The following is a 12,181-nucleotide window of genomic DNA, read 5'->3' on the forward strand; positions in this document are numbered from 1 at the left end:
GCACAGCAGGCCAAGGATCGAGCCCCTTGTCCCTACACCTGCTTGCAGACACTTTAATCCTCTCAGCTATTCAGCCTGCCCATGATTGTTCTTTAAGTGACTGTAGATTTAAAAAACAAAAAATGCTCACTAAAAATCAATTTTAATAGTGAAAACATTTTGAATTTTCATTTGCTTAGCTCTTCCTATTTTGGTCAGGCAGATGTTGAGAATTGAGACCACAGCATATCTTTCTTCATCATTTTTGACACTGATTAATCCTGTTTTTAATATTCCGACCTGGGAGTGCCATGTAAATTTCTCTTGAAAGACTGGAGTTGGCTTTAGTTCAACTGTTGCATTTTCTACAGTGCACCAAATGTGTGGTATCCTTACTGCAAAGAAAGCAAAAAAAAATCATTTTTAAATTATTGAAGGAAGCCAGTTGAAACTTCCAAATTTACTGAGATAATGAGCACAAAATTATAATAATGAGCACAAAAAAATCTTTCTCCTGCACATATTTCTGATCAAATTTTAGTAGTATTATTTTTTGGTTTTTTGTTTTGTTTTGTTTTGTTTTGTTTTGTCTTTTGCAGGACCAGGGATTGAACTCAGGCCCTTGCACTTGCCAGGGAAGCGCTTACTCCACTGAGCCATCTCCCCGGCCCCTTAGTAATATTATTTTAAGACGATGTAACTAAATACAACAGAATGGTAGCCTGTTTACTGGGGGGGGGGTTGGTTTTTTTTGTTTGTTTATGTTCATTTTTGCTTTTACAGAAATTTTTTTTCTTTAGTTTCATTTTTAAGGCCAATATTTGGTTGCTGGTCCAAGGACGGAATGTCAGTCATCAGAATTTGAAGAATGGGAGTGGTGACAGTGTTCTGTGGAACCTGCAAGAAAAGGATCTTTTTCTGTCTCTTCACACTTCTTATGGCCACAGGCATGCCCTGGATGTGGTAACAAGACTCCAATGTCTACCTCCTGTTACATGGCCAGCTTCTCCAGGCGGCTGTGTTTCATAGAGTGCTCTTTTGGTGTGCTTCTCTCTCCTTTTCTTATAAGCATATCTTTGGAGCTTATAAGCGCATCTCCCTTATGACCACATCTTTACTAAATCTATCTGTAAAGGCTCTTCCAAAGAAGGCCATTCTGAGATATTAAGGGTTAGGACATCAACAGCTTTTCGAGAGACACAGCTCAAATCATTATACCTACCACACACCATCCTAGAGGCTGGATTACAGCAGAAATGAAACCAAGTTCTTGCTCTGCAAGTTCAAGGAGATGGCCACTAAGTGAACTGAAGCCAGAAGGAGCAGACAGTGTTAAGCGCTGCATGGACAATTATATCAGCAAACACACAATTAGATTAGTTGGTCAAAAAGATCATTCCAAGGTGACCTTCAAACAGGACCAGCAGGTGGAAGCCATGAACAAATAGAGCAGAGCATTCCAGACAACACCTTCCAGGAGGAAGATGACAGTCCATGTTGACAGATTCTGATGTAATCAATGGGATAGGGAATGTAAACCATCCCATTGATTGCATCAGAAGCTGTTAACATGGACAGTTTCTGTTCTTCCTTGAATTTATGCACTCCTTCACAAATTATCTGTCCAAATTGGGACTTCTTATGGAAAATTTTCAGAGAACTTGTGGACAGATGGGATAGCAGTCCAAGGAAGGGAACTTTTCATGCTGTAAAAAAAAAAAGCATTCATTTTTAGTTTGAAGATGACATATTGTTTTTTGAAGTATGAGGAAATTTTTATAGTTTGATGGCTATTTTCCAAATATAAATGAAGATATCACTGCATGAATGGTAGAAAATAAATTATTAGTGACAAAATAATCCTATGATTTAGGTCAGTCCTGTTCGTACCTTCTTAAATGACATCATCCGATTTGCATCTATAAAGCATTCGCAGAAGGCATTACAACCATTCACACAATGACCATCCTCAGATGCACCTTTAAATCAGTCCAGAAATAACATAGAAATAGTCATTTTGATTAAATATGCCTGCATGTCACAGAAGCTGTATTTCCGAATAACCTCGCACTCCTTTTTGAATTCAACAGACCCCATTGCATAGTGCATAATCTGAGACTGAGATCTAAGTGGTTTTGTTTCAGAGAAAATTAAAACATAGCATGACAAAACAAAAATGAAGATCAAAGGGCCACGGTCTCCTGCACCTCTTTATGTCAGGTCTGGGTTTGCATTGTTAATGTTGCTAAGACGATTCTGAGTAAAAACTAGGGCACCCTTTTCACATCTCTCCCTTTTCACATCTCTATTGTTTGCAGACATGAGCACATTATAGTCAGAAAGTTATTAACTTTTCCACATGCCTGGCAGGTTTCAAGAAAAGACCAAGAACTTGTAAAAAAAAAAATATGTGTCAGAATCTGATTCAGAAAGTTGGCTCCCAGAATGAGCTCAGGACTGACCCGGTTGAGTCTGGAATGAGCAGCTTTCTAAGAATGTGGTTGTTTTTCAGTAACTTTCTATGAATTGTCTTATACAAAAATTTAACAAGGGCTGCCACCTTCTGAGATATTTATATCTTTAAACTTCTCACTTTTTCATCCACTTTATGGAAATGTCATCAAATGCTTAAAAATTACTTAAACAGAAATCTTTTATAAAACGTATTTCAAGAAACAGCACAGTTGCACTTTTTATTAAGTTATACTTCAAATTATTGTGTCAGAAGAAAATTAGACAAAAAGTCAATTCTACTCCTTCCCTTCAGCACAATCAAGGCAATTCTGGACACACCAGGTGTGTGTTTCTTCACATGTGGAAAGGGAGAGGAAAGCCCGGCTCGCACTTGTCCGACCCCCATCCGTACCTAGGCTTCCCGGAAGTGTGAGAGGCAGGCATGGAACCCTCAGGGTTCCAGTCCGGGATAGGGGTCTCAGGAAGGCGGACGCCGCAATGCAGAATGCGCCAGCACAGCCAGGAGTGAGGCCACTCCTAGGCCATGGTGTTTCTGTTGCTTCTTTTTTAAAAATTTTTATTTTAAAGAGGAAAACAAATAAACACAAAAGCAAGTAATAAGAGCAAAGACAGGGCCGGCCAGATAACTCAGCAGACTAAAGTGCCTGCTTAGGCAGAGCGCAGTGGCCAGCATTAGATCCCTGAGCCACGCTGAGACTATGATTGAGACTGGACATGGTGGTACGCACCTGTAATCCCAGCACTTAGGAGGCCAAAAACAGGAAGATCACTACAAGTCTGATCTACGTAGGGAGACTCTGTAGATGCTGTACCAAATACCAAACAAACAAACAAACAAACAAGACAAAAATAAAGCAACATAAAACAAAAATGATACAGATTTCAAAACAAGAACAGAAGATTAATAGTGATTGTTATATTACATATTGTTATCAAATTTGTTGTTGCCCCCTAAAGGCATACAATGACAGTTTCTCAGAGGACTGAGTGGAAGCTGGTTCTTTAGAAAAGTTAATAAATTATCTATGAATAGATTGGCAGCATTACCAATGTTGACTATGACTGCATCAGGCTTTGTGGAGGGGGGTATCTGCTCATAAACTACAAGAAGGATCAAATTAATATAATTAGCATTTTCTTCTTCTTAAAAATATTTATCACTTTTTGAGAGAGAGACAGAAACAGAGACAGAGACAGAGAAATAGAGAGCTGGAAGTCTCTGAACATTTTTCTTCTTTATAAAGTACATAATAAATTCTTACAAACTATAGACCTCATGCTGCACTGTAGCATATCTATAATCAAATATATCTCAATCAAAACAAAGTTACATTTTTTTGTTATATTGGTCTTGTTTTATCTTGGTCTTAACCATCCAGCAGAAAAGTGTAGGAAAGAGGCATGAAAAGTGAAGCCATGTTAACCATGCAAATAGCTCAGTAGACATGTTAATCTGCTGAGCTGTGGAAGGCTCAAGTCATCAGATTCAGACATTGCCAGTCCTGTGGGATTATCCACTACTATTGTGGAGTACTGGACTATATTGGAATATTTTACTGAATTCATGCACCTACAATATTTGGATGGCAATGGAATACCCATCTCTGACAAAACTGAACAAAAAAGGGGATATAAATGAAGGACAAATTTGTATCCATATATACAAAATAGTTAGGATAGATATATAGCTACTTTCTCTTAATTCAATAAGATGAAATATTTGTACTAATAGTGTTTGGACAGGATATCATGTCTGCATCTTATGCTATGAATGACTACTACAAAGACAACAATATGCAATGCATTAATTGTAGTAACTCTCCCACCAACCTGTTTTGAGGCTGTCACATTGCAATTTTTTTCTCAATAAAATAAAAAATAGAAAAACAAGACTCCTTTGGTTCTAGAAGTACATTGTAAGAACAGGTACAAGAATTTGTTGCCTTTTTCCTGTCCCTCAAGGTTCACACATGAATGAGCAACAGATGATGGAGTGTGCTGCAGATAGAAAAATTATGGTGAAGTTTGGAGCTTCAAGAAAAGAAAAAAGAGCTAGCACTGGGAAGCAGCAGCAACTTCGCGTGAAGATATAAGTACAAATGCAGGTGAAGGTGTGCTTCCTTCAGAGCGGAGCAGCAGCATCCTGCCAAAGTATCAGAGGGAACCGGACTGTAGTGTGTTTTCTCTATTTTCTCACTCTGCTCTGACTTGCTACCAAAGCTACCCGGCCATGCTCAGTATAGCCACAAGCATTGGTAAGGACTGAGAATAAAAACAAGAGAAAACACTTGACCATTGTGGACTATTTCAGAAAAGTAAGGAAAGGAGAGTTGATATCATGAGTCAGACATATCTGAAGTTTCAGAGGCTTTCCAGATCCTGTTTGTGTAATGGAACACACCTGTTCCTTGTCATCCACTCCATGGTCTTCTCTGATTCTCTCTGTCCTTGATATTTTTAAGCTATTGTTCTGAAGTATACTTCTCTGGAGTAGGCAGATGGATTTAATCATGATGGTTTCCTAAACACGGACCAGGGCTGGGGAGATAGCTCAGTAGAATAAGTGCTTGTCTGGCAAGCACAAGGGCCTGAGTTCAATCGCCAGTTCCACAAAAAGAAAAGGAAAACATGGACCAAGCAAAGTAGTCACAGATGAGATATGTGTGGTGTAAGCAGCCATGCAGTAAAGAGGAGCCACTGGGGTGGACGAGTGCCAATTCTTCAAATCTGAACTCTGCAAGGTTCCACCTCACCCTAGTTGTTTGCTTTTGTGGTTTTCACCACAGAAGTGCCCACATCTATTGTTACAGAAAACACAGAAGAAGAATAAAGGATCACTTTCATTACAAACAAAGTAAAGCAGTTGCTAGGATGGGGAGTTGGAATTAGAAGGGTGAGAGGGAAGATTCTGTTCTTCATCTTTGTTTGGAAGCTCAAGATTTTTTTCCTACTGTGAGGGTCAGAAGCTCTAGTGAGCTTATAATGTAATCCTGAGAATGAAGTCTTTCTTTTTTCATTTTTGGAAGGAAAAGGGAAAGAAGAAAAAGCAGAAGGCAAGAAGAATGAGGAGGAGGAGGAGTAGGAGTGAAAACTTATGTCATTAATAAGTTAATAAACCTAAAATATGCATCTTCTAACCTTTCACAGGAAAACTCTGCAATTGGCATAACTCTATGATTTTCCAGAGTTCTGGAATCACTGCACATCACCACTGATTAGAGAAGAGGGTGTGGATGCATGACGGGCAGGTTTTTAGGAGGTATATGTGCACCCTGTGTCTGGAACACAGCTGTCATTTACCTGGATGGGAGGATAGAAAGCACAGTCAAGCTTTAAATCTCGGAGGAAAAGGGGGTACAGTTTGTGAAAATGTGGGTGTTGTAAGGCACCTGGATTAACTTCTAGAAGACCTGGGGAGTTATTAAGAGTTCAGAAAAGGACCAGAGTTCCTCAGATTGAAGTTTCTGTGGTTGCTTCCCAGGAGAAGCTAGGCTAGGACAGTCAGTGAGCAAGGGACAGGAATGCAGATACAAGTGAAGAGAGAGTCACAGCATAAAGGTTGGAAGTGGAAGGCTTTCCCAGGAACTCCCACTTAGCAAGGAAAGAGGCACCACAGGGAGGTTCTGAGAGATATGCTTAGAAAAAACATTAAATTCAGATGGTGATACCCTTGAATGTTAGGCCATCTGAATGCCACTGTTTAAATTTATTCAACCAAGATTCTTTTCCTGATTTTTATCTTATTTATGTATGTTTTGCTCTGTGGAAATGTTGTTGATAAATCCGGTGGGCCAGGGAGATAACTCAGTAGAACAAGCACTTGCCTGGCAAGTGCCGGGTCCTGAGTTCAATCTCTGGTACTGCAAAAAAATAAAATAAATTAATTAATTAATCTGGAACCCTTGCATCTTCAGTGTCTTCAGCTATTCAGAATCACAGATATCCTCAGAAATTAGAAATGTTCCGATTTCCAGAAATAAAATTATAGGAGCTGACTCATGTCTTTAAAAAATAAAAATTATAAATCATACACTTAAACAAGCATTTGGAAACATCTGTATCCCATGATAGACGCTTAGACTCTTGTCACTAGCAGAGATAAGAGGACACTACCAACATTTGTGTTGATTTGGCCCCCATCGGTGACATTGCCCTATCTTTTACTCACTTCCTAAAAACATGATATTTATGTTAGTTATTTCTTGTTTTTCTTTATAGCAATACCATGTATAGATGGATATCTAAAAACATATTGTTTAATTTTACCTGCTTTTAAACATTATATAAACAGAAAAATATGCATGCTCCTCTAACTTGTTTTTGCTCCATATTATACTTTTGAGATCTGAATTGACACTTGTAATTAGTAATTAATACATTTACACAGAATTCTACTCCAAATTATTTATTCCTCTCTAAATGGCCATTCTTCTTTCTTTTTCAAAATGAACAAAATTTATCTCCTTCAAAGAAGACATTAAAATCAATACTAAAAGCAAGAAAACAAAAAAAAAAAAAAAGAAAAGAAAAGAAAAGAAAAGAAAATGCCAATTAAGGATTCACCCCTCTTAGTTCACAGAGCATTTTAAAGTCCAGCATCTCCCCTCTTGGAACTCCTCATTTGTGTATGAGGAGAGAGGTTGCTTATTACCAGGTTCAGTTTGATTTGCTATGACATTAATCTGTACTTCTTTTGATGATTTGTGTTTTCAAATCACCAGTTCCTGGATGGGGTGGAAGGGCTCCAGCGCTACTTCGGAGGCTGCCCTTGTCCTTTGGCGCTTATCCTGGCCATTAGGAACATTCAGTACACTTCTGTACTAATCAGCCTCAGATTGCATTTCAGAACATTAGGGCAAATACCTTCACAGAAGCGTTTCCTTGCATACCTCAGGCGTCTGACCGCATCTGACTGGATGTTTAGAATCCAGTTATTCAGGACACAAAATAAGTCTGCCAGTGATAATTTATCTTCATTGTTAGACTTCTGTGCTTGGGCCTATTAAAGGATCCATTTCATCCATGAAATCTTTATCAGAGTGCAGCAAAATCATAAGTGAAATTGATCCATTGTCCCTCCATGTCCTGATCCTGGCTAGAGGACATTTCTCAGCTCCTCCTGATGCAGCTACCCATCCATCCCCCCAAGAGCATCGCACAGAGCATCAGAGCCCAGACCCAAGGGAAAACCACCGCTGAGCAAGTATCCCTACCCAGTAGAGTGTTCTGAACTGTTAACCACCATTTCATCCCTTCCTACAGATCAAGATAAGAAAATATTTCTGAGAGTGGTGGGAAGTTTTGCTTCTCTGACCTTTCTCTAAGTTCCCTCTCCTCTTTGTTCTATGTTTCACAGGCAGATTTCAATTCTGAATAATTATCATATGTTTGCCTCCCCTAGAGAATGACCTGAGTTGCAAAATCTTGTTCTTAAGCTTCTCTGCTTAAAGCAATCGGGCCATAAATTATACATTTGTTACTTGATATGCATTTTTCCAATAGGTAATCAAAAGCCATCCCACATGAATACTCATTTTCACATTAAAGGTGGAAGTCTAAAAACACCAGCCCCCAACACCAAGAGCCAAATACTTTTCTTTTGAAAACTCTGTTTATGCCTAGTGGGAAGTTTTATTTCAGTCTTCAGAAGCATCATTTTGGATGTGCATAATCAGCTCAGCAAACCTCTTCTTTTAGTGGTACGTAAATATCAAATTAAACTTGCAATTAAAGTTTATTAAAAGTCTGGGTTGTTGCAATTGTGTTGGTGATAAGAGTCCAGAAGTAGAAATGATTGATGAAGATTGCTAATTGCAGATGAGCTCAGGGCACTTATGTCTACAGAGCCACCCACTGCTCTAGAGCTAAAAGAAAGACATTGTCCTGGAAGGACCTTTGTCCACAGCATCTAGGTGCAGAACACCTCTGTCCCCTCTTGGCTCTCAGTTTCTCAAGGGCAAACAGATTAATAGAGTGATGGAGTGATGTCTCTTCTTGTCCTTATTATTGTTCCATTGGCTACTAGATTTGATTTATTTTAAAAATGCCATTGGTGTGAGAAATTATCAGGTAATAATAGCAATGAGGACAAGAGCTTCTTATTAGAACTCAGGCTTCCTTTTTCCCTAAATTTTGATATTATGTCTTGGCATTTCATGTTAAAAGTGGTTCTTGGTGAGGCTAACAAATAGTATTAAGAAATAAAATCCTTAAATATTTGATTTTGTACCCAGAAGACATGGTCATCATTTTACCTGTAACTTAAAGTAGAAAAACATATAATAAATTAAGTAGCTCAATTTTTTCACTACTTTTTTTGAATTGGCATAAAAACCACACTTGCCTCCTGTATTATTCACTTCTACAGAAAATCATTATCTTAGGAAAAAAAAAAAACAGTTTTGGGGCCGGGGAGATGGCTCAGTGGAATAAGCACTTCCCTGGCAAGCTCAAGGGCCTGAGTTCAATCCCCAGTTCCTCAAAAAAAAAAAAAACAGTTTTGGGGCCGGGGAGATGGCTCAGTGGAATAAGCACTTCCCTGGCAAGCTCAAGGGCCTGAGTTCAATCCCCAGTTCCTCAAAAAAAAAAAAAACAGTTTTATCAAGAATATAGGAGAAATACATAAATATGATGTAAAATTGTAGTGCAGAATCTCAAACTTTATTCTCTTATATTCCAGCCATGCATGACTTAGTAATACAATGAAAAAGAAGAAAAGAAAAAAGTAAACAAAGAGGATGAAAGGGTGAGGAAATAAAGGAGCAAAAGATGAAGGAAAAAGAAAGGAGAGAAAGAAGAGAATACTGTTACTATTATGACTGTTAAGAAGAAATTCTAGATAGGCAAAATGATGATAGAGGAGTAGAGAAAAGAAAACATGGGACAGGCTGTCATCTGACAATCTTAGCTACTGAGAATTCTAAGCTAAATATTCGTGCCAATATTCAACCTGAAAGCCCTGTGATTAGGAAGGTAGGGCTGGAGAGATAGCTCAGTGGCTTAAGCGCCTGCCTGGCAAACACAAGTTCCTGAGTTCAATTTTGAGTTCCCCCTGCCCAAGAAAAAAAGCAGATAATCACAGCTTTCCTTTCTAGAAGTGGCTTGGTGTGATGGAAAAGACTAACAATGAACAAGCCAATACCTGTTTGAGAAGTGAAACACTTCTTTTGGAATCATTTTCCACCACTGAAGTGCAAAGTAACCTTGGTGTTATTATGAAAATTATTTACCCATTTTTCCTTCTATGGAAATGGTGAGAAGGCATCCATCAACCCTACCCACACCATAGGTCATCCAAGGATGTATGAGGTCAGTTTTTGTATCAAAGTTCTTTCAAGATTGCAAAGCACCAAGGTATTACATAACATAGGACCACAAGTAGACCTCATGCTGTTCCTTGGTGCGACAGGTAGAAGGTTCAATACAAAAGTTGGGTTGCATCATTTTTATGGAAAATGCAACCAATCTTACTATCCACAGTCTGACTGTTCTAGGTGCATAATCCCCTCCCCCCGCCCCCCAGCTACTAAGCAAACTTCAGAGACGAGACGCAGCTTTAGCAGAGCATACCTGCCTGATACTCGTCTGTGATGAGGCAGTCAAACGCCTCCTGTCACAGCTGGCCAGTTAGCAGTGGCAGACAGACTTGGTGAGGACAGCAGCGGGCACACACCCAGAGCTACTGACATATTCTCTCTCTTGCTTTTGACAGCAACTCAAACTTCTGGCTCCAGAAAGGAAATAGAAGTTTGGAAACAGAACAAAAGGTTTAACATGTGGGGCTGAATTTTGGAGAATTAAAAAGGGGTGGGAGACCACTGTTAATTCCCTCACAGGGCTTAGCAAGTTTTTTTTTCTTTTATCACATTTTAATAAAATATAGTTTTAATGCAAAAGCTTTGTTTCCATGAGGGTGTGTCCTGTCTATGTGGAAAATTTTCATGACTTTTCCACGCTATTCTGTTCCTCCCTCTTTTGTTTAATTACTCTGGGTCTTTGTCTACAGTTATCCCAACACACTGATTGTAAGGACCAACTTTATTTGTGATTTAAAGCTTCAAAAATCATAATAGAAGGGGGAAAAAATAGAATTCTTTTAGAATAAAATCAGTTACTTGCCAGATGTCTAGAAGAAGAGCCCACTCAACTCTTGGTTCCCTAACTCAATCAAACAGTTCTGTGTAAGGGACTATATTTTCAGAAACACTTTAATCCTTTAATTCAGCAAATTGACTGACATGAAAAATCTGTCACTAATATAGCGAGATTTTTTTTGTACTTGCATCTCTTTCTCACTTGTCCTCTTCCCCTACTCCTGTGTCTGAGGCAGTTGTTTTCTGTGATAGTGTTGTAGGAGTTGAAGTTAGATAGAAATATTATAGGCAGTCAGACAGGGCAAGGCCCTTGAAGGAGACAGCACAGAAGACAAGATACCTTGCAAATGTAAGAGAGATGGATGCTCCCACTGTGGTCCAGACCTAAGAACCAAAGATTGAACAAATGCTGACCTCCCTAAAGATCAGCATCTGGGATGGGTCATCAGCTTGAGGAAGCCAGGAAGAGTCACTAATCCAACTGCTACTGGTTACTGGATAAACTCCTGCTCTGTATTCATGCCTGCTTCCTATAGGACTCACTTTTCCATTTTACCTGAAGTGAATACCTGAGCAACAGTGCTCGCAATCTTATTGGTTGACCCTAGTTTTGTCTCACCTCATGCCCACCCAAGTAAGTTCCCATGTTTTTCACCTTAGACCCACCTCACTACACGGTTTTGCTCTATAAAACTCCCTGGAAACTGCAGATTCCCTCTCAGGTCCCCCTTCTGGCCCTCTCTCGAACAGAAGTTCTTTTCCCCAATAAATATTCTGCTCTTAACCTCCCTTTGTTCCTAAAATTCATTGTTCAGTTTTAGAGAACACAAATTCATCCCATGGACCTTTCAAGTTAGGAGCTTCATTCTTCTGTATCAATAGGACTTTGAAGCCACCCTGACACTGTTTGGTGGGTAAATTGGCCTGAGACACAGGAAGGGTTGATTTGAAAATCCTTGTCCCATAGTTCATCTATGCTTTCTTTTCCTTTAGTGGCTCTGTGGTGTGATTCCTGTCCTAGTTACCACAGATCTGGTCACACAGGCCTGAGCTCACACATACACACTCCTTCTCTTCACAGAGCCATGATCTTAGCATTTTCAAAGAGATGCTCATAGATTAATGCATTCATTTAGTGACATAATTGACGTTAGCTCTCTCTGAGATGATAGATTTCACAAACCAAAGAAAACTAATGCGAACCGCAGAGGAGCAGGTCCTCTATGTTGGGCCCCTCCACACTGCCAGGGCGGAGGACTCTCCCATCGCAGTGATCTCTGTCTTCAAGAGCAGCGTCCAGGCCACCCGGAGAGCACGTTCTGGGGCTTTCTTTTCATTACAATGCAAGAGCATATCACTGCCTTTTTGCCTGCAGCACATTTTTAAAAAGAAAATTCAAATTCTTTGAAGGCTTAACATTTGAAGGGAAAGAAAAAAAAAAAAAAGGAAACCTCAAGCTTAAGCAAATTTTTATCTATCTGGAAAAATAATACAATCAAACTTGTAATATATTTTCACACTGTTAAGCATTTATTTATTAAAAATAGTATGTTTCTGGAAACAGCTCTTTTGATAATTTCCCCAAGGTCAGAAGATATAGATAGATAGATAGATAGATAGATAGATAGATAGAT

General features: G+C 39.1%; 1 long non-coding RNA gene across 1 annotated transcript in view; it reads right to left on the reverse strand.

Annotated features, from left to right (window-relative positions):
* Nucleotides 1-661: 661 nt before the first annotated feature.
* Nucleotides 662-12,181, reverse strand: part of LOC111815992 — a 20,478-nt gene continuing 8,958 nt past the window's right edge. The window contains exon 3 of the long non-coding RNA XR_002820549.1: nt 662-1,685. This is a non-coding gene — a long non-coding RNA (uncharacterized LOC111815992). The remainder of the gene's footprint in view (nt 1,686-12,181) is intronic.

The sequence above is a fragment of the Octodon degus genome, unplaced genomic scaffold, assembly GCF_000260255.1.
Source record: "Octodon degus isolate 3935 unplaced genomic scaffold, OctDeg1.0 scaffold00024, whole genome shotgun sequence".
NCBI lineage: Eukaryota > Metazoa > Chordata > Mammalia > Rodentia > Octodontidae > Octodon > Octodon degus.